This window comes from Miscanthus floridulus, chromosome 2, assembly GCF_019320115.1.
Source record: "Miscanthus floridulus cultivar M001 chromosome 2, ASM1932011v1, whole genome shotgun sequence".
Taxonomy (NCBI): Eukaryota; Viridiplantae; Streptophyta; class Magnoliopsida; order Poales; family Poaceae; genus Miscanthus; species Miscanthus floridulus.
The window spans coordinates 175,442,089-175,466,083 of record NC_089581.1 but is presented as its reverse complement, the minus strand read 5'-3'; the positions used below and the strand labels follow the sequence as shown (position 1 = coordinate 175,466,083).

Sequence of the window (23,995 nt, the reverse complement as noted above, 5' to 3'; positions counted from 1 at the left end):
TGGACGCCCGTAAGGATGGCAACGGGTCGGGTTCGGATCGGGTGGAGTCTCCGTGCATCCAAAACCGAAACCCGAAATCGAAACCCGAATCCGCCCCGAAAACCGATTCGGGTGGAAATCCATCACCAAAACCAAACCCGCGGATACCCGAAACCCGAACGGATACCCGAAACCCGAATGGATACCGGAAACCCGCGGATATATATACGCATATTCACATGTATAAACAAGAGGCAACAAATAATAAATATTTTCATGAGTCAACTTTAAATAAATTTAATAATCTAAGTAAATAAATTATTATTAGTATATTATAAAACATGAGTTTTAATTCCAAATGATTTATTTCGGATATCCACGGGTGGAAAACCAAACCTGAAACCGAACACGATTGGTTTCGGGGACCCGAACCCGAAAACCGTAGGTGAAAAACCATCCCCAAACCCGAACCCGCAGAACCCGAAATCCGTGGATATCCGCTCCAAACCCGATCTGTTGCCATCCTTAGACGCCCAGCGTGCCGCGCGTGTCCAGACGGCTCGCTCAACCCGCCCACATCCGCCTTTGCCCCTGCCGCACGCGCGAACGAGCACGCCCTAGCGCCCCCCCCCCCCCCCTCGAACGCAGCACCTCGTCCGCCGGCCCCCAGCGCCCTAGTCCGCTAGCTCTCCAGCGCACCGTGCGCCCCTAGCTCGCCCCGCAGCCCGCCGTGTCCGCCTTCGCACCGCCCCACGAGCACGCCCCCCCCCCCCCCCCCACACACACACACACAAACCGCATTATGCGCCCCCGGCTCGCCCCCTGGCCGAACAATGTAAAACATTCAAATAAAACACTTGCAACTTGCTAAAATAGTTGAAAACATTTGGAACATATTATTACAATATTTGTGTGAAGCATATGAAACATACTAGATCAAAAACGATTGCAACATACGTCTACAAACAAGTGAAACATTTTGAACAAATGCTTCTAACATACCTCTGAAACACTTGCAACATGTTCAACATCTCCCGATCTACTTTTGCAACATCAAAATGAAACAATTACAACATACTTCTGAAACGTCTGAAACACTTAAACATACATTTATAACATATGGGATCCCGCCTGCCGTGGTGTCTTCGGCCAACCACGGGAGACGATGTTCTGGACGTGACGACCTTCTCCTGGTGGCGCGGGGGGTGGCGGTGCACATCGTGGACGCGACGGGTGAGTGTGGATTTGGCGCGCGAAAGTAAATGGCTGCGGAGAGGCGGAGCGGGGTGCGAAGGCCGAGTGGATGGCTAGGCGGATACGGAGTACACGCGTCCGCCAAGGCCTCGATCTTCCTCGGGATCTTGCTGCCAACAAAAGCTTTTCTTTCTGCAGCGTCTTGTTTGCCGCCTTGGTTGCATTGGGCGGCGCCGGTCAATGGCAACTCATTCCTTCTGCCGAGGGCACTCGAACCACGCGGTTCCTGCTGGCTTCTTCGGCCATGGCTCCCGTGGTCCATTGTCCACCTTGGTCCTCGTGCAGAATTTTGATTCCTGTCGGGCTCGACCTGGCATCTATCTGACAGCTACTTTGAGATTTGTTCTAGAACTTTTTTTTCCTTCTTCCCAGCAAGCCATGATCAGATGTACTACTCGTTTTCTGCTCTCGTTCCACAGTTCGTCCAATGGGCATGTTTGTTTGTGTTTTTCCCAAACGTGCCAACCACTAGCCAAACCGAATTTTGGTACTTGATTTTGGTCATAAAATTGGTGTGTTATGTGTTTTGGCCAATTGTGGCCGCCAAATGAACTAGAATGTCTAAGACGGTCGCCAAGCCAAAAACATGGCACCCACAAAAAATTACGTTCAATTTTGGTCAAAATAACCAATATTTAGCTTGGTATCCTTTGGCACGCATGGGTAGACAAAACCAAACACGCCCGTTTCTAGAATTCATTAAGGAGCCGTTTGACAGCGTTCTGAAGCAGCTTCTCTACAAGCATCACTCCTTGTAGCCTTCGCTCCTTGATTTTGGATAACAGACACACTATGTCTAAATGTATAGCTAAATACATAACAAAAGTAATACATCTAAAAAAAAGTATTTCTACTATGAGATATTAGAGGATTTTTAAACCTCTCATTTTTTACTTCAATTGTAGCCTTCGCTCCATGGGGGGATCAAAACTCAAGGACCAGAAGATTGCTACTAGAGTCATCTAACCAACTCGACTAGTCACCTGTTTGCATAATGAACTATTAAGAATTACATCATCAAAGTGTCAAGGAGTCACAGTTAAAAATCAGGGATTGGACCTCTACCAAATGGGTCCTAACCTTTTTTAGGTATTTTTTTAGAAAAATATATGTACAAGTACGATAATGATAATACAGCGGGACAGTCTAGACAAGGACGGACGCACCTGACCCGCGCTGAACCCGACCCACCCGTGCCGCACACCGCCACCATCACTCCTCCTTATCCATTCCTCGACCGCTCACTCCCGCAGCGCTCACGCCCTCCCATTTTTACAGTGGCCCCGCCAACCCGCCGGGACGGACGCCGCGCGCCAATTCGCTGCCGCCCCGCCCGCCCGCCCGCCCAACGGCGCTCCCTCCCTCCCCCTCCGCGACCTCCATTGCTACCCCGCGCCCCTAGCGACCGGCTCCCACTCCCCTCAACCGGAGACGAGGACGACGACGGTAGCTCCGACGAGGTAGGTCGGTCCTCCTCTGGATCTGAGCCCTCCTTCTCCTCCACTGGATCTAAGGGACGCAGCGGTGGCTAGGGTTCTGACGAACTTTAGGGTCCTTTACCCTCCTCCCTTCGGCGAGCTCGAAGGTCATGGGCTAGGGGCTGGAGCAGCCTGCACCTCAAACCCATCTCCTTGTTGTTTTTATACGTCCTTTGCCCTTTTCTCCTTGTTGCAAGGGGATTTTTTTATGTTGCAACATGATGATTTTTTGAATGTTGTAATAGGGTGATTCATGTGTTGAAGAAAGGGAGTTCTAATGTTAGGATTTGTATTTTTCCCTAATGTTGCAACAGATGATTTTAATTGTTGAAATTACCTTTTTCAAATGTTGCATCACTGCAAGGTGATTTGAGATGTTTTCATTTTCCATGTTTCATGGTTGATGTTGCGATGTTGCAGTACTGATGTTTGAGGTGCTGCAATACATATTTTTCAATGTTGAAATACATAAATTTCGATGTTGCAATACATATTTTCGATGTTGTACTACATAGTTTTACGTTGTTGCAATATTTTATGTTTCGATGTTACACTACATAATTTACATAATTTGCGATATTGCATTTGAAAGTGTTTCATGCTCTTGGGACAGGGCCGCGGTGGAGGAACGGGACGTGGTGCGGGACAGGGTGCAGCGCAGATGGCGGCGTATCAGGGGACGGGCCGCACACGAGTGGCCTAGGATGGGCCGTCGCGAGGCAGACGCTCCTGTCCAGATTTGGTTCGCTCGTATCCTGTCCAAATTGAGGCTGTGTTTAGTTCGCGAATTTTAGGAATTTGGCTGTTGTTGCACTTTTTTTTTTGCAATTATTGTTCAATCATGGACTAATTAGGCTTAAAACGTTCGTCTCGTAATTTCCAACCAAACTGTGCAATTAGTTTTTTTCCGTCTATATTTAATGCTCCATACACGTATCGTAGACTCGATGTGATGGTTACTGTAGCATTTTTTTTTAAAGAATCCAATCGTTACGCTAAGCGCCCCCCGAGGTGGTCCGAACGCGCTCGCGCCGAACGTCTGATATATGGGGCCATGAAAAAATCTTAGGTTTCTAGGACAAGTTTTTTAAATCCTTCGAAAGGTCTACGGCAGCTGCTGGGCCACGACACAACAACGACATTTCCTGTCGATGAAACTAAACCAAAAGCGATAATTTATGCTGCTCCGCACCGCACCGCACCAGTCGCTGGGCTGGTGGGCCCCACATACTCCGCGGGGTCTCTCACTGCCCTCAGTCGCATGTGCAGCCGTGCTAGGTGATCGAGACTGCTGGGCAAAAGAAAATCACGGACGGACCTGATTGGGTTCCTGGGCACCGGCAAACTGGGCAGCGCCGTCCGATCGTACCCGTGGGCCCTGCGCCGCCACTATTCCGGCGCCCGGTTTTTTCTAAACGGGAAGGGAAAGAGGGCGCGATCACGGACACGCACGTTAGGCGTTGACATAGGCTTTACTACTTTAGCCGTAGTAGCCACTGATGATTGGATTAGGGTCATGTTATGAAAAAGATAAATAAACTAGGATAGAAGATCCAGGTGTCAACGTCGATGGCCCAAACAAATGGTAAACATCGTCATCCGAAGAAAATCGGTTACTTTGAGAGCGATAGAGACGCAGCTGGTTACATTAGTATTCTTCATCTTTTAGTGGAAGAGAGAGGAGACATGGGTACTGTTAGAATGGTTATTATACGTACCTGAAACAAATAAAAAATCGACAGTGATACGGGCATATGTCCTTTTCGACGCGACCGACCCACCTACCCCTACGGCTCGCGTCGCACGCCCTCGCCTGTGCCCCGCGCCTTGCGCCACGTGCCCCGTGCCCCGCGCCTCTCCCCTCGCGCTGTGCTCCCCCACGCCTCGCGGCGCCGCCGTGATTCATCCGCCTATCGACCATGGGTGGCCTCGAGCTTTGCGTCGACGTCCAGCTACGCGTCAACGAGCCTCCATTGAGGGGCAACAAGTATACGAGCGCATGTTGCAATCGTATGTTTCATACGTTTCATATGTATGTTGTATATGTTTCATCTGAATGTTGTAAAAGTAGATCTTGTGTTACATATGTTTCAATGGCTATACATGTATGTTCAAAGTATATGTTTCAAATGTTTCGGCTGTTTGAAGCGTATATTGCAAGTGTTTTATCTGGATGTTGCATATATTGCATTGGCTATACACGCATGTTGTAAGTGTATATTTCAAATGTTTTAGTTGTTACAAACATATGTTGCGAGTGTTTTATGTGGACGTTGCATATGTTGCGATGATCATACACATATTGCAAGAGTATGTTGTAAATGTTTCATCTATTTTCGATGTTAGAACAAATACTTTTTATGTTGCAAGTGATCCATGAACATGCGCGGGAAGTGGAAGTATCAAAGGTGGTCTCGTCGGGTGCAGCAGTCCCCGCGTGAGTGGTGGCCCCCCACGTGCATGCGCAGCTGGAGCAGCAGCAGGCGGTGCCAGGCCAGCATGCACAGCAGCAGCACGACACGGCGACAATAGCAGCAACAACACATGGGCAGGTGTTGTACCAACGTTATACCTGGCCATGCAGCCCGAGGCCCCGCAGCCCGGCCCGAAGCCCGGCCTTTTGGCCCGACACGAGCACGCCCTGGCCCGTAGGCCACCGGGCTTAGGCTGGCCCGGCACGCAGCGCCAGGCCGTGCCTGGGCCGGTAGTTGAGCCCACGGGCTGGCATGGCCCGACACAGGGTTTTGGAGGAGGCTCGGTAGCAGCCCGTGAGGGAGGCGGCCTAGCTCGCCAATGGCTCCCCCCACGCCGCCACCCTAGACCCCACCTATAAAAGGCGGCCAATGCGGCGCCCCGCTCCGGGCCTCCCCTTAGTAGCTCAATCCCGTACTCCTGCTCGTAACCTAACCCTAATCCCCAATTCCCCATTCGCCCATTCATATCCCACCACCACCAGCCGCCGCGTCGCTCTCAAACGTAGTGGCCAGTGACGCCTCGCCGTCTCCGACACCGACTCCGATGACCACGATCTACCTCCCGCCGACGTCCTCCCCTCCGTCCCTGCCTCTCCCTTCTCCCTCTCCTATCTCCCCTTTAGATCTCATTGATTCTGTGAGTTGGTTGTCTCTGTTTGTCCCTCCTCCGCCGTCCGCCGTCGTTGCTGACTGAGTGTCGTCTTCTCTGGACTATGGGTGCTCGTTGTCTTCTCCGGCACTGGGCTCTAGCTGCGCAGGTACACCCTAACCATGTTCTAATTTCTTCTTTTCTTTCAATGTATGCTTCTTATTTCTTCTTCTTTCATTGTTTCACAGGTCGATAGCCGATGCATCGTCTTCTAGCTATGGCTTAGAGCGAGCAAGGCGGCCACCCGCACCGTCGAGGAACGGGGCTGGAGAGGCGGCCATGGCCGACGAGGACGACGACGACACTCGAGCCGACGCTACTACGTTGTTTGGTATCGATCTTGGGGATGGCTCTGCTGCTCCGATCGATGTGGACGCGGACGGTGGCGAAGGGGCAACGGCGACTGCGAACTCCAATGGCTCTGCTTCTTTGGTTGCTGGTACAGGTAACACTAGTAAGCGCAAATCGCCCATGTGGGCTAATTTTGAGGAGATCTATGAGGTTATTAATGGTTCTAGAATTTGCACCAAGGCTGTTTGTAAGATGTGTAAATCTACCTTGTCTGTTAGATCTGCTGCTGGCACTAGTCACTTAAAAAGGCACCAAAAATTATGTAGGATTAAAACTGATCAATGTGTTAGGGTTCAATCTAGGCTTTCATACAATCCTGATGGTTCTGTTTATAACTGGGATTGTAAACCTAAAGTTGCTAGATCTGAATTATGTTATTTGATTGCTAAGCTTGATCTACCTTTAGGAATTAGTGAGACTGATGCTTAGGAAGAATACATTGTTAGAGCTCATAATCCTAGGTTTGTTAAGGTCTCTAGACATACCACCACTAGAGATCTTGGCAAACTTTTTAATGAAGGACGTAATATAATTAAGAACTGTGTGTTGTCTGGTGCTTCTTCTGTTGGTCTGACATCAGACATTTTGTCTGGTAATGCAAAGGAAGACTATATCAGTGTTGTTGCTCATTATGTGACTGCTGACTAGGAGTTGCAGAAAAAGGTAATTGGTCTCCGCTTGATTGAGGTAAAACATACTGGTGAGAATATTATAGAAAAAGTTGCTTATGTGATTGAAGAATTTGGTTTGCTTGACAAGGTGTTCTCTGTTACTCTTGACAATGCTTCTTCCAATGCTAAGGCTATGGAAATATTAACACCTATGTTTGCTAGTTATCTGGGTTCTGAACCTGCACCTACACCTTCAGATCCTAATAAGGTTAAGTATCATCTTGTGCATCAATGTTGTGCTTACCATATTATTAATCTGATAGTTTAATCTGGTTTAAAAGGTTCAAACCTTACACTGAGGATTTTAGAACTGCTATTAACTTTTTGAATTCATCTAATCAAAGGATTGCTTTGTTCAAGAACTTTTGCATTGTTAAGGGTGTTAGACCTAGAAAGTTTGGTTTGGATATGGATGTTAGATGGAATGCTACATATCTTATGCTTAAACACCTGCTTCCATATAAGGATGTTTTTTCTGTGTTCATTAATTCCAATTATGGCTCAACGTTGTTAACTGCAAGTCATTGGTATATTGCTGATAAAATACTTGTATTTCTGGAAGTTTTTTATGACTCCACAGTCACTCTTTTTGGTGTTTACTATCCAACTAGTCCACTTATTCTGCACCATTTGCTAGATATTATAACTCATTTGCATAAAAGTTCAAAGGATCAAAATCTATTTTCTATTGTCTATCCTATGAAGCTTAAATACCTAAAATACTGGAAGGACATACCTCAGTTGTATTCATTTGCATTCATTCTTGATCCTAGAGGTAAAATGAGAGGTTTATTTAATGTTTTTACCATAATGCAACAAAAAACTGGTTTTGACTACAGTTCTTATTATGGTATTGTGAATTTTTGGAGGCCCTGAAGCATCTGATGTTGTTGGACCTTCCCCTGCCTCTGCTCATAGTCCTTCTTTATCTACTTCTGCTGCTGCTTGTGAGCTATCTGCTTATCTAGACAATGACAATGTCATTGCATATGAAGATGACTTTGATCTACTTTCTCTGGTGGCGTGACCATAAGCTATCATATCTAGTGCTTTCTATCATGGCTAGAGACATTATGTTAGTTCATGTTTCAACAGTGTCTTCAGAATCTTGTTTCAGCTTGACAGAAAGAATACTCGAGGAGCGGCGCCGTTGACTATTGCCTGAACATGTAGAGATGCTTGCTTGCATAAAAGATTGGGAGCTAGGCGAAATAAGACTACAGCATGATATTGACAACCAAGAACTGGTAGACTCCTTCGAGCATCTCTATCTTGATGAAGATGCATCTACTTCTGGGGCTCCTTCTGCTAGCACATCTGCATCTGTGGCTTCTACATCTGGTGGTTCTTGAGTTGAGAGTTAAGACTGAGACAGTGAGAGTGTGAGACTTGAGAGGTGAGCCGAGAGCCTGAGACTTGATTATAATCTGTATCTGTGATGTATCATATCAACCTCTGAACATGTTTAAGACTTATAACTAGAGCTGTGCTGTACTCTTTTTCCCTTTTTAAGATTTCTCACAAGGATGAGTTTTACCCAGAAAGATTTTTAATGAGACAGCATTGCACACAACTCAGTTATCCTTTTAATTTCCTCTTGTTCTCTGTGTGTATGGTTTTGGTTTTGATTTGAAGCTCTTCTGGGAAAAAATACTTCAAATTTGAATACTTCTTGTTGAGATGAATTTTTTGATGTGTTTTGAACCCTATGGGACTCGGGCTGGCACGACCTGATGATTTGGCCGTGCCTAGCAGGCCGGCACGACACGGATTTAGGCCCATAGGCCCGTGCTCGGGCTGATGGCAAGGCATGAGGCCCGCAGCGGCACAGCACGAGAGACACGGCGTGCCGTGCCGGCCCGACATCCTCTGGGCCGTGCCTGGCCCGTGCCCGGGTCGTGCCGAGCTGGGGCGGCCCGATGGCCAAGTATAACCAGCGTGCGGGCGGGCGACCGAGCAGAAGATGTCTTGTCCTTTGATCTCCCTGATCACACAAGCAGATCTCCCTGATTGATTCAAGCAGCGTGCTGGCGGGCAACAGGCGCGGACATCCAAACGTCCGTAGCTAGTCTCTCCCTTTAAAAATATTTTGTCCTTCTTGCTCGGTGGATCCTTTTGGATGTGGCGCAACGTCATAGGAGGTAAATTAGACTAAACCAAAAGTCCAGGGAGGTAAAAGTGTAAAATGGACTAGAATTATTAAAATATTATCCAAAAAATCACAAAAAAAATTCAAGAAAATATCCAAATACTATCACATGGAAAAATAATGCGAATAAAAATACTAGAATTTGGTTTGGCCTTTAAAAAATCATAGAAAAAATATTTTATCTCCAAAAATTATGTAACTAGTTTGATCACACATTTCAGAATTTTCTGAGGCAAAACAAATTTTCTATGAAATTTCTAAGATCAAACCAAATTTTAGTGTTTTAATTGCATTATTTTTTTATGTAAAAAATATTTGGTAACTTTTGAAGATGTATTTGAAGTTTTTTTTGGATATTTTAAAAATATTCTTGTCCGAGTTACCTCCCTGAATTTTCAGCTTAGTTTGGTTATCCCCCTCTGACATGGTGCCACATCAGTAAAACCACCTGAGGTGCAAAAATAAACGATTTAAGAGCTACGGGAGGTCAAAAATCTGGTTTTGTAGTTCAACGAAAAAAAACAGATAACTACAGCAGTTGAGGAAGATAAATTAGACTTTTTGATGCCTTTAGACTTTAGATAGCAATGATGCCTCGGGTGGGGCGTGCGAGGGACTGAGAAGTCAGACGGCATGCTTGGCAGATGGCCTTGGTGCACCGACGACGGTGGTCGTAGGTGCAACGCGGACTCGCGCCGTTACGATCGAGCACCGCATCGGCTTTATCCTGCAGCGGCACTACATGCACCGCGCAAGCATGTTTTTTTTTATTTTGAAATTTGTGAAGAATTTGACATGTATTTATTTGATATATGCGATTCATAAAAATAATCTATAAATTTGGCTTATATTTATCCGAGATCTATAATTATTCTCAAATTACATCACTCTATTCAATAAATTACACTGAAGAAATCAGTGTAAATATAGTAATAAGATGGTGTAAATATAACTATAAGACAGTGTAAGTGCATGTATAAAAATCTGGTTGTTGAAATGTGCTAAAACAAATAGTTGTTAGATAGACAGACTCCTCAAACTAAAAATACACTGCATAACCCTTCATGTAATGCAATATTACTACCGGCTTTCCGGCGCAGGCGTCTCGCTGAGGGCACTGCGACGTCGGCCCTATTTCGCTGAAATTTGGCTTATATGGCTATTTATGCTGATTTATTGTGAAAGAAAAATATTGTTGCCAAATCAGTGGTGCATGAGATTCCAAGGATTCCACTCGCGCATGCGCACTCGCGGACGCGCTGCCTCCCTCCATTGTTCCTTCCTTGCATGCTGCCTGCGTCGCGCGATGCAAGGGAAGTGCCAGCGGCCCTGCGCCACCACCAAACTGAAGTGCCACTGGTTGCTGGAATGTGAGCGGGCCGACCCGGCCACGTTGCCTCAAGGCTAATTTTGAAGTTGAAGCGACAACCAATAGCCACGTGTCCTCACGGGTGGGCCCATCCCCAACAGCCAGCCCCCCTCGTACCAGCACTCCAGCAGTGACGCTGCGATGACTCCATCCGCCGTCCGGCAAGCGGCGCCAACCACTCCATCCGCTCGGAAGAAACGCCGCTCCCTTCACCTGGTGGTCGGTGCATATCCCACCCGGCGTATGCTCGGTCTTATCTTTGTTCGGCCGTTCCTCCATTCCTCTATGCACTCACTTCTCCTGTTTTTCCTTGTCATTTCCCTTCAAAACCCCAATCCTCAAATCGATTAAACCCTAGGCGGCATGCCCGCTGCCGGTGCGCCTGCGCGACTTTTGACTTCTGAGCCCCCCCGGAAGCAGCCCTTGTCACGGCGTCGCCGGACCTGGCTCGACTGTCGCCCCCATCACTGGGAGAGTGGGAGTTCTGAAGTCTCGAACTCACGATGTCTCAATCCACCGGTATGTTTAGCACGATGTTGATCAGTATCAATATGTGTTTGATTTTTGTCTAGATCGTAGAGCATTGACAAAAGCAGAAGCATAAATATGTTGATTAGAGGTCTTTGTCATGAGGATACCTAGTATTTCTGTTGAAAAAACCCTGGCTCTGCCACTGAATCGCGCAATCGAAAATTCGTTTCTCATATCTGTTTCATCTAGAAGTTGTTCATCCATGCAAATATGCCAGTGTGGGTGCAGAGTTTATGATCTTATCGCTTTCTGAATGTAGGGCAAGGTTGAATTCTTTTTCCTTAGCCTTTCATATTCCATGTTGTTGGGTTGAAGAAATCTGTTAATTCATATGCCGTGTGTGAACTTCCTGATACACATACATCAACAAGATGCTATGCATAGTCAACAATAAAAAAAATTCTGCGTTCTAGCATAGTCAATAAATTAGCAGACCAGAAAACGCAACAAGATTAGAAAACACAATCGCCACAATCACTACCTGCATAGTCAATAAATTAGCAGATGCTATGCATTATCCGCTTATGTCAGATATACATGATCACCACAATCACTACCTGCATAGTCAATAAATTTTCTTGAGCTTTATCCCCTATGATGTGCTGTGTTTTTTTCTCTGAGGAAACCTGAGGGCCTATCCCCTACTGTGTGTGTATGTGTTATATATAAATACAAATTCCTCTCCTGTGATATGTAATCAACTTTCTGTGTTTGTAGGCATATATTACAGCAGGCAGAGGAAACCTTTTGAGCGCAATAGCAGTGTATTTCACCCAGTGCTGCAGTGTGTTCCAGTGGTCATGCACTTCCTGATGCAAATAGGATCCACAGTTTGGGATTTGGCAGTTTTTGCAAGGATTGGGATGGAATTCGTCTGCGCAAGGTCCAATTGATCAACTTCCTTTCTATGCCAACAGAACAAAAAGAAAAGGCTGACATAATAATTCTTGATTCAGATGATGAGGATGGAAATAGGTCAGGATACAATAAGTTGGCATTTGAGATTGGCAAAGAACTCACAACATCTGAATTGGCTTGTAATATCACAGAGGGGGTGACATCTAATAGGAGCCAAGCATTTGGAACCATGCATGCTGATGGAGACAAGAACACACAGATTGTTCGACATGGTCAATGTTCTGCTTTAGTGAATCAGTTACCTTTGCAAAGCAGCTGGCAACCATCTATTCAGTTTGAGAGAGTTGTGTTACAAAAAAGGCATGAGGAGCAAAGAATGCAAGATGTTGTGGTATGACCTTCAAATTCCAGTTTGTTAAATTAATATTAACTTCTATAAATATTTTTTCATGTGGGACCGACCGTACCAGCATCGGCCTAGGGCTCGAGATGCTGCCAGGGACGCACCCAAGGAGGAGCAGGCTTAGACGATGGCAGTTAAGTTAGGGGTTAAAACCCAAGGAGGTGCATGCGCAGCCAGCTGCAAAGCAGGAGCCTGAGAAGGCCAGGCGGCTATGATCAATGGCATTTAGGAGTGTAAGGATCCCTGCTAAGCCTAGAGGGGGGTGAATAGGCGTATCTAAAAACTTAACACAAACTAAAACAGCGGACCAGTCTCAGGGTCAGAAGTTCTGACTGAGGTCAGAACACGCAGACTATCAGAACTTCTGACCAACGGGGAACCTACGAAATTAGTGCCTAAAACAATATGAAATTCAGACCTACGAATTACCCCACTTCCTCATGGATAGATGAAGCTGTCCAAGTACTCCCTTGACCTTGGAGCGCCACCAATTTGTAGATCGGGACCAAAACCTAAGAAATAGCTTGAGGAAGAGAGAGATAACGAAGAACAAGTAATCTCAAGTAATCACAACAACAATCATACGGGACACAAGGATTTATCCCGAGGTTTAGATCCCACTAAGGCTTGCCTACGTCTTCTTCGTTGTTGAGGTGACCACGAAGGTCGGAGTCTCTTTCACCTTCTTGCCTCTCTCAAGCAACCACAAAGGTAAACTTGAGTTCTTCACTAGAAAATCAAGGGTAATACAAACTTCCCAAGGTTCTCCCACAGATCGAGAGCTCTTGGGCGACGCCTAGCCGACTAGGAGCAAAGCCCCAAGAGTTACAAACGCAAATTGAACCGGCTTGACGAAGAAATCAAGTGCTCAAGCTTTAAATTGATGTTTCTCTCACCAAATCCCTTCTCTCAACTTGATCTCTTCCAAGATTTGAAGCTAGGAGCAAGAGGGGAGAAGAGGAGAGGGCCTTGAGAGCTTGAGAGGTGTTTTCTGAAGTTAGGGCGTGAGGGAGTGAGTGGGTAATGGTTAGATTGAGAGGGGATGAGTATATATAGGTCCAGCACAAATCTTACCGTTACTACAAAAATCAGAACTTCTGATAGGGGACCAGAACTTAGTTTCGCAGGGTTGCGCCCAACATCAGAACTTCTGATAGGGGACCAGAACTTCTAATTTTCGCAGGGTTGCGCCCAACATCAGAACTTCTGATAGGGTCCAGAACTTCTAATTTTCACAGGGTTCTATTGTGAGTAGTGTAGTGCTTGTGTGCCCCTTTTTGGTTTATTTTAGTTAGATTCTTGAGCACTCTATCTTCCTCAGACCACCTAGATTTGCATCCCTTTTTATAGTGCGGCATATCCTAAACTCAAGATCAAATATCAAAAAATTTAAATGCCTTTGAGTTCATCACCGCGTCTTTTTGTAATATGAGGCTCCACCATCACATGTATTAGCATCATTCTTATTTTACCTGCTTGTCATCTCGATGAAACTCATTAGTCCTCTAATCGTGTGGTCATTATCACCAAAACCTACAATTAGGGCTTGATTGCACTTACAAGGAGTTGGTTGGGGATTAGTAGTTATGGCTGGGCAGTTATCAAGGAGCCATACTCCTATTTATATGATGTAACGTGCTGAGATTGAATCAAGCGAGAAGAAACATATTCCTAATCTCCCTGTTCTCTCTTAATCTCATCCCCTTCATCTTATTTTTTTTTCTCGAACTACCCAGGAGAGCTGCGAAATACACGAGTCTGGTTAGACCCTACTCGAGTAGAAAAACACCACCAACACACACCCACTCACTTAACTAAAACAGGCACGCCACAAACTATATTGATGTTGACCAGACAAAGCAGTCTGCCTTATACCCCCAAGGCCGGCTCCCTGACCAAGAGTTCCTGGAGCTTTCTTGCTCCAGCACTGCACCAAAGATTGCCCTCAGCGCTGACAGCCCTAAGAACCTCCTGGGTGCTTGGCGTGGCATTTTCAAACACACATGAGTTACGGTGCTTCCACATCTCCCAGGCTACCAAAATTATTAGGGAGTTGAGACCCTTCCGTTCAGCCTTGGGCACTGACAATATTGCCTTCCACCACCATTTAGAGAAACGAGATGTTGTAGGTTCTGGCTATAGAGAACCGAGACCCAAGTATTGGAAGATTCGAGCCCATATTTAACGAGTGAATACACAACCAACCAGGATATGATGAATAGTCTCCTCAGCTTGATCACACAAAGGACAAGCCTTAGGATCGGGCAATCCTCTCCTCACAAGGCGATCGGCCGTCCAACACCGATTGTGGAAAACCAACCAGATAAAAAATTTGCAACAAGGAGGCGCCCTGACTTTTCCAAATTCTTCTCCAAGGACCAAACCTGATGGTTCCCACAAAGAAGGCGGCATAAGCTGATTTACTTGTGTATAAACCAGATTAGGCTAGCTTCCAAGTAAATTGATCTAGAACCTGTTGCTGCAGAACCATTCCATCCACCAAGTCCTAGAGCTGCAAGTACTCGATGAGGACTGGTACTGTGCGAGCTCCCCTGATGTCATCTACCCATTTTCTGTTCTGGAGTGCCTGAGCAAGAGTACGTCTCTTGGCTGTACGTTTGGGGACAACATTAAACAGGTTGGGGGCCAACTCAGCCAAGGTGTGACCGTTTAACCATCTATCTATCCAGAACCGAGTTTTCTCACCATTCCCTACTATGGCATCTACTGCAATATTGAAGAGGGCCTGAGCCTTGCGGGGGACTTGTACTGGAAGACCAGCCCATGGGGATCAACCCTTCATCTTAATATCATCCCTTTCACAATTGGGCGCCCAGGAGATCAACCCCGCGCCATTATCAACCCAAGCTATGAGCTTCGTAGTCGAGGGCCAGCTACCTTGAGCACCAACGCCCTTGACAACCTAGTACCGGCTTCCAGGCGCTCCTCTTCCACCTCTGCACCATCACCAAAACCAGCAGCCACCACGCCTTCCACCCCAGCCTCACCAACGCCCTCCGCCGCCTCCATATCATCGCCCATGGCAGAATCCACCACAGCCGATTTGACCAAACTCATCCAAACCCTCTCGGCATCCATCAGTGACTTGCAAGGGCAGGTTGCCGCTCTGCAGCACGAGTGCCTAGCGGCGGCCTCCTTCTCTAGTTCCAGGGGATCGGGCCACGGCGACCAACATGGTGATCGCCCTCCCCATTTCCAGAAGTTCGATTTTCCCAAGTTCGATGGCAAATCGGATCCGCTGGCCTTCCTCAACCGCTGCGAGTCCTACTTCCATTAGCAGCGCATTGCCGCGGAAGAGCAAGTGTGCATGGCCTCCTGCAATCTGGAAGCAGGCGCCCAGATGCGGTTCATCCAAGTCCAGTAGGACGAGGGCACACCTTCATGGCCCCGCTTCTCCGAGCTCTTGAACCTCAGGTTGGGGCCTGCCAATCTGCTCCAACCCGCTCGGAGAGCTTATGGCCTGCAAGCGGACCGGCTCTGTCGTTGAATACCAGGACCGGTTCGAAGCTCTGCTCCCACGCGCGGGCACCCTCTCGGAGGCGCAGCGCTTCCAAGCCTTCACGGCAGGACTGCAGCTGCATCTCGAGCCATGGGCCGATGCTGGTACTGTCGGTCCCACATGACATTTTTTTGTGCTTATTCCACTATATGTGTACCATGATGAAAGACTCTGCATTCCAACTCTTAATTCTTGTTTCTCATTCTAGGCTGCTAGCTTAGCGGAGAAGAGAGCATAAACACAAGTGTTCCTTTCACTTCCTATGGAGAAAAAACGAAGGAGATCAGACCTCAGTTTGCATGTCAGTGAAGATACTACTACTGTCCCTAAACAAAGAAGTAGAAAAGGTGCCACAGATCTAGCAGCAGCTAATTTGTCATTGGATTTACAACAAACTGATACATCATCAGAACCTGACATGGCTATAGAGAAAGAAGAGAATAAAAAAAGTGAAAGTGATGGTCTTGAGGATTATTGGAAAGATTTTGCATTGGCTGTTGAAAGCACAAAGGTATGAGTGTCAACCACAGAATTTAATTTATATTGCAGCAACCACTTGAAAATCTTTATTTTTTTCCAGTTGACTGCTAGTTCAGCTTGTGAGTACATGTATCACCTTTTTTTTAGATTGAACACACTCTATGGAGCATTTTCATGCTAGTATATTATATTTTGCCTGCTTTCTGGCAAGAAATACTCAATTTGCAATTTAAGGTCAGTCAACCATGTGAAACTGCAAGTAAACAAAAGATCCCAAGAACTTTGTGTCTTTTGGTACTGTGGTTATTTCTATGCACAACCATAGCACCAACTACACCTTGATTACAATGAATACTTGTATTGTGAAATGATCAAGAAAAGGGGTATCTCATTTTACAGGAGCCAAGTGTTTACATAATGCACTGAGATTCATTAGCTAAAGTGTTAAAAAAATCCATTCATTACTGTTCAGTTCAATTGTTGGTAACCAGTTTCTTGATTTAGTTATTTTTATTGGTCTAGCTTGACGAAGTCGACGAGGCGGCAAATGAAAAGGAAGAGGGTAATGGGATGATGGGGGACATCGACTGCAATCATGACATTCGGATTCATGAAGATTTGGGCCATGTATGCCGTGTGTTTGGTATGATTGTGAGAAGAGCTGATTCAATAATTGATTGTGAATGGAAAAAGGTTCGTAATTTGTTTAAGATATATGAGGCTTTTGCAGCTCTAGTTCATTTTGCAATGAAGTTTTTTATGCATGCATGTAGTTTTGTCATGTGAAAATTCTAAGCACAAGCACCAAGTTGGGTGTTCTTTTTTTGGCAGAAGGCCTGGTTGTCAATTTTAATTCTTCACTTCTACATGTACCTTATAGTGTCAAGTTTTGAACACCTTGTGCTGTTAGCCTATCTGCTCATTTCACGTGATATGCACTAGTTCCATACTCGTTCACATTAGTCCTGCCACATACTCCTTACAGTTTTAACTTTTGAACACTTTAGCTTATCTTCCTGTTCTACTTGGTATACACAAGTTCTATACTCTGCCTCGATAATTTCGTCATCCTCGCCTTGTATGCACATGGAAATCTTGTGAAATATAAACTATTGAGAATATCAAAACCGTTATCTTGTCCACAATGCCAACTAATATCAAACAATAGAAAATTATTGGGATTTAACTCTCACAGATATGTTTTTCATTGTTTTTTTAAATAAATGTTTGCTTGAAGATTAACCTTGAAACTAGGGCATTTTGCTGAAAGCTTGAGATTACAGAGGGCTTGTGTTTTTTATTTTGCTCCCCTGAATAACTTGCTAACTTGAGGGGATGTGTTTTGCTATTATCCCTTTGTTTTGGTTATTACGGTGTACTATTTAGCAATTGGGGATATTTTGCCCTATGTCTCTTTTTTGGGTAATTGCTGTTGTTGTGTGTGATATAGTGGCTGTCCTTTCGTCAATGTTATGGCTTTACTATCAAGATGTACATGAGTTATGCCATATACAACATGCTAGTATGGGCTCAGGAGCAAATGTTTGGCAACTTCATAAAGTAACTTCAATTTTATATTATAATCATGTAGTTCAAACGTGTAAAATTTTAATAGAAGAGAATAGGATTGGAGAATGCGAGTGATTTTCATGACTTTTTTTTCAGGCTTCAAGGAGAAGAACGAATTGCTATGGAGGACATTCATAGGATGCTGATGAGATAGACTGTGGTACTGTTAAATTGTCTGAAGATTCCATGGTTGCAGATATTGCTATTCATCCCAGACATGCTAAGACAATGAGACCGCATCAGTTGGAAGGTTTCAACTCTTTGGTTAAAAATTTGATTGGAGACAAGCCTGGAGGTTGCATTCTTGCTCATGCCCCAGGTTCAGGGAAAACATTTATGCTTATAAGCTTCATTCAAAGCTTCTTGGTGAGGTATCCATCTGCAAGGTCCCTTGTTGTGCTGCCCAAAAGGATATTAGGTACATTGGAAGAAAGAAATTCAACGATGGCAAGTGCAGGATATACGATTGTACGATTTCTACTCTGTTAAGGCTGGCAAAAGAGCAGAACAGTTGCAAATCCTCAAATCTTGGGAAGACAAGATGGGTATATTGTTTCTTGGATACAAGCAGTTCTCCACAATCGTCACTGATGATGGGGGCAGCAACGTCACAGCTGCATGTCGGGACAGGCTGCTTAAGGTTCCCAACCTTCTTATACTTGATGAGGGTCATACACCTAGAAACCGGGAGACTGATGTACTACAATCGCTAAATAGAGTGGAAACACCACTCAAAGTGGTTCTTTTGGGTACACTTTTCCAGAATCATGTCGAGGAAGTGTTTAATATCTTGAATCTTGTTCGCCCAAAGTTTCTCAGGATAGAATCATCCCGTCCTACTGCCAGACATATAATGAGTCAAGTTGCAATATTAGGTAGAAGTTCAAAAGGGTTTGGTGATGGCGCGTTCACTGAGGCAGTTGAAGGAACCTTGTTAAATGATGAAAACTTCAGGAGAAAGGCCCATGTTATTAGAGGTCTTGGAGAACTAACAAAGGACGTGCTTCACTACTAAAAAAAAAACTCACCCGCGGAGGGTATGTTATGACGGCCCCCGGGTTTTTCTTTTAAGAAGAAGATCTTCTCACATAGATCGAGAAAATCCCGAATTCTCATCCACATCCTGACGCAACGGTATCCTTGGCCAGTGAGATGGTGTTTGCTGGACCTGGGCGTGCGACACTCAAGGCGCACACACACGGACCACAGGCCGGACCATTACTGTGCTTTGGCACGTGGGACGGGCGAGGGGATTTTTTTAACCTCAGCCTGAAATTCGCTCCCACGGGAAGTCAAACTCAGGACCTAAGGAGTGCAGTCGGGCCACCTAACCGATTGAACTAGGCGCCCTTTGGCACGTGCTTCACTACTATAAGGGTGATATCTTAGATGAACTACCTGGCTTAGTAGACTTCAGCGTGTTCTTGAAACTCACTCCCAAGCAGAAAGACATTTTTCACAAGTTGGATACACATGTTAGGTTCAAAAGAAGTGCAGTAGGGAGTGCACTGTACATTCATCCTTGTCTTTCAGAGCTTTCAGAACTTTCAGAGGTTAATGCTGAGAACAGGGCTAATACCTTGAGAGATGATTTAATTGATAGTTTGTTGGATTCTATCACTGTGAGAGTCGGTGCGAAGGCCAGTTTTTTCATGAATATCCTGTCACTTGCTAATTCTGCAGGAGAGAAAGTACTTGCTTTTAGTCAGTATATACTTCCCATGAATTTTTTGAACAGCTGCTGGTTAAGAAGAAGGGCTGGCATATGGGGAAAGAATTTTTTACGATCTCTGGTGATACCATACCAATCAAGAAGACAGAGAGTTGGCAGTGGAACAATTTAACAGCTCTGCTGATGCAAAACTTCTGTTTGGTTCTATCAAGGCATGTGGAGAGGGCATCTCCCTGGTGGGCGCTTCGAGAGTTGTCATTCTAGATGTTCGTCTGAACCCATCTGTCACCCGTCAGGCAATTGGGGGTGGCATTCAGGCCCGGACAGCAGAAGAAAGTGCTTGTATACAGGCTTGTAGCTGCCAATTCTGAGGAGGAAAAGGTCCATGAGGCCGCATTCAAGAAAGAAGTCATACCGAAACTGTGGTTTGAATGGAGTGAGCACTGTACTACAGAAGGCTTCAAGCTTGGTCAAGTTGATACTGATGACTCTGGGGACGAACTATTGGATACTAAAGCAATCCGCCATGATATCAAAGTGCTGCATAGAAGGTGAACCCCCTCTCTCTCTCAATCTCAATATTGTTTTACACGCTAATAGCCTAATCTACTGTCTTTGTAGGTAGGTAACAAAGCGGTGTGGCCACTGGACACCATGTATATATAAAATAATATCGCAGTGCTGATCGTTGAGCTGATCCTTGGCATGAAGTAAGAGGGTTTATCCTGTACAACTGTGCTTTACATTACATCATGAAAACAATGCTCCCCGTTCTATTCCATTTTATGCAGCCTGTTCGGGAGGCCGTATCGTATCGTGGATTATTTACTGCTGGCTGGTTTGGTGTGAGAGAAAAACACTGTTCCCGGCTGGAAATTTACGATCGTTTACGAGCAAGCGAACAGGCTATGTGTTTTCTATAACAGATACTGTTTTCACTATAGGGTGTTTACAGTGCCTACATTGCAGTGACAGAACTAAGTTTGCTCTAAACTAAATTTGTGGAATGGCTTCTTTGTAGTATGTGGCAACTTGGGAGTTGGGACAGCAGTCAGCTGATCCTCGACTCATTTCTTGACTCTTGGGGTAGAGTTTCTGAGGATTACCTGCTATGATGTTTAGCCTTAACTAAATACTTTGTTCGCAACAATTACAACTCAATAAACGAGTCGAGGTTTATTGAGTTGTCATTGTTGCCAACGAACCTTTGGATCTGGGGCTCGCTTTAGAGCAAGATTAATAATACAGCCGGTTTACTGGCTGTAAGGTTCCTTGCAGCCTTCTCTCAGCCCACTCATATAGTAGTTAGCTCTTTACAGTTAATACATGGCCCACTTGTCTCTCTCACAGACTTTCTTGGTTCTTGTGCCCAAGCCGGCTGTAAGCTTACAGCCCGCTTCTTCTCTCTCTCCTTCCCTCTCTCCTCCACCTCAGCATTTAGTCGGCTTACAGCCTGCTATTATACTTGCTCTTATAGATTCTACATGGTCTGTGCGGCGGCGTCCGATCTTACCCGTGGGCCCTGCCGTCCACTGTTCCTGCGCCTGGTTGGGAAAAAGGGTGCGTTCGCGGATTGGCACGGCGTTGACATAGCTTTACTACTTCAGCCGTAGCCAGTGATGATTGGTTTAGGGTCATGTTAGGAAAAGATAAATAAACTAGAATAGATGATCCAGGTGTCAACATCGATGGCCTGGACATATCGTAAACAACGTCATCTGAAGGAAATCAGTTGCTTTGGGAGCCATAGAGACGTGGCTGATTACATTAGTGGTGGTGTTCTTTCAGCGGAAGAGAGTGGAGACACGGTTTGAGTGGCGTTATCCGTCGCTCAAAAGAAATAAAAAGAATATTTAGGTCCTTTTATTAACTAGGTGGAGCATTTTGTTTTCTGAGCACGATTTTATTGCGGAGGAATACTTTTCGGAGTATTATTATATAAACAAGTACGCAATGTATCAAAAATAAAATATCTAGGAAGATAAAAGGGGGGAGAAAAAAAACAGAGGCATGTGATGTGACCGGTTGCAATCTATGTCCATGCATGTGTGGTTATCGTCTTTATCGATAAAGGTCGATTATAGAACGTATAGAAACTTCAACAATTTTGGAGGAATCGACTCGATTTTATACGAAAGAAAAAAAAACAAGAATAGAAAAGAAAATCTCACGTTCCACACAACACAATAGCTTCAGAATCGGGATGCATTCTTTGTGGCCAAATTGTTGTAGCTACGCTACGCTCAGTCGCGGGCCAACAACCTCTGAATTAACCATGGGCTGAGAAAGATTCGCGAATAGCATACGGGCCTCACCGCTGGGCCATGGGCTCTGTTCCTTTCAGCCCGCACAAAAGCGCGGCACGTTGGTGGTGCCAGCCCGGCAAGTGGATCTGTGGTCTGACGCAGTGAGAGGAAACACCAGGCAGTACAGTGCAGGAGCACTCGGAGTGCAGCAGCGAGATAACATAAACTAGGGCATTATTTTTATTCTGCGCGCCTGGCCAAACCCGTCGCTGTACCCCTGGTGTTGGACTCGCACACTCGCTATCTCCACGGGAAACTATGCATCAGGCGCCATGCTCCCTCTGCGTTTGCGAAATCCCATCCCAGGTCCCAGCTGCCTGCGCACGCACTCGCAACGACCCCCTGTTGCCTGCCGTCTCGCTCCGGAGTCTGGACACCGACTATGGTGAGCTCCCACAGGGGATCCCACTACCCGAACGAAAAGGCCAAAGGCTGCAGCCATCGATAGCAGGCTCTAGTTCTCCTCCAAAGCCGAAGCGTGCGGCGTGAGATTCCAAGGATTCCACCACACCACGAGCACTAGCGGACTCCCTTCCTGCGCGATGCAAGCGCGGAGTGCCTGCGGCACCACGCTTACCACGGATTTCCTCGCGCCTTTTGCGTCTAGACGGCAGCGAGCACACGTGTCTTCTCGGGCGGAAACAGCGGGCTACCTGTGTGCGTGCGTGGTCAGAGGAGGAGGAGGAGTCGGTCCGTCTCTGCGTTCCCCGCCGGTTGTGGCGGTCGTTTTACGTCAGTTCCGGCGCTGCTGGGGCGGTGCCGGTGCGTGCGGGTGGCAGTGCGCCACCGCACTTGAGACTTGGCTGGACCGCGCTGCCGACGGCACCGCACCGAAAGGAACCTTTCTCGTGGACACCACCGGGACGCCACTTGGTGTGTGATTGATTGGCTCCACTGCTGCGCCTGTGCGTGCGCCCCATCTCAGGCGCCCGGCCAGCCGGCCAGCCACTAGCTCAGAGTACGTGGCAGGTTTTTCCTTCCCCCACCACTACTGGGCGGGCCTTTAGGAACCACACATATAGGAAAGTTTTTGACGAGCTCAGAGAAACCCATCTGGGTGTGTTTGGATGACCGAGACAAAAAAAAAAAAAAAAAAAAAAAAAAACGAGTTTGCGTTGGAATTTTTAAGTGCAAATTTGTTGATCCATGTAGCTATGTACACAAACCCGTCCATTCTTGGTAAAAATCTGGCATGTCGAATGGCAGACCTTGGATTGCCATAGAAGTTTGCATTTGCATATCCACATAATCCATAATCGTATAGCTAAGCTTTGTCAAATGTGTGGCTAACAATTTGTTACCTTAGACATAGCTTGGTAGAGTAATGGGTCTATGACAGGCGAGCCATGAGTATGGTAAAAGCCATAGCTTTGGTAACGATTTCACAGGATTTGAAAGAATTTTCTAATATATGATTCTAATCCTCTAGAATTTATCAATTTTCCTTTGTTCTATCTTTCTAAACGGAGCTTATTGCTCATGAATCCTACAGCAACATTGTTCCCTTTTTAAGACAACGCAAAAAAAAAGGAATTGCTAATGCCCGGACGTTAGGATGGACATCCACGTCTAGACGCTCGAGGCTGCTGGCCTGCTCCACTGCCAGCCCACCTGCTCACTCGTCTGCCTGCCCGCCTGCTCACTCGCGCCGCTCCGTGGGGACCGTCCTCGCCCGCCTCGCTTCCCGCAAACACGTGGGGACCATGCTACGACTGTGGGACCGCTCCGTCTGCGTCCGCTTTCCTCGCGCTGCTCGTAACATGTGCAACATCCCCGATCTACTTTTGCAACATCTAGATGAAACACAAGCAACATACATCAGAAATAGCTAAAATATTTGTAACATACGTCTGAAACACTTGTAAAATATAACACCCTCGGTGTTACATCCTAAATCATTTACTAAAACATGTCATGAGCACCAGGTTTATGTGTTAGTGCATGTGATAAAGTGTGTAGATTAATTTCTTGTAACCTAAAATGACTAATAAAAATGTTAAACGAAAGTTGATCCAATAGTTCATGTATATCAAGTAGGGTTTAAAACTAATTTTTATTAAACAAAAATGCTATAGAACATATATTTGGGGCTTAAATAAAGTTTGGAATATGAACTTTGTAGATGATAATGAAATACTTGCTGTAGAAAAATAATATTGCTAGCCAACATTCTAATAGCCTAGAAATGCAACTTGGAATCAAATTCAGCTCATAGACTTAGAAGATTTTTAAGTATATAGACAGCTAGACAATGTCATGTTTGACAATTTATTTTGTGAAAT

At 45.7% G+C, this 23,995-nt stretch overlaps 1 pseudogene; it reads left to right on the top strand.

Moving 5' to 3' along the window:
- Window positions 1-6,113: 6,113 nt before the first annotated feature.
- LOC136537493 (protein CHROMATIN REMODELING 35-like) lies at window positions 6,114-19,962 on the top strand (annotated as a pseudogene).
- Window positions 19,963-23,995: the final 4,033 nt, after the last annotated feature.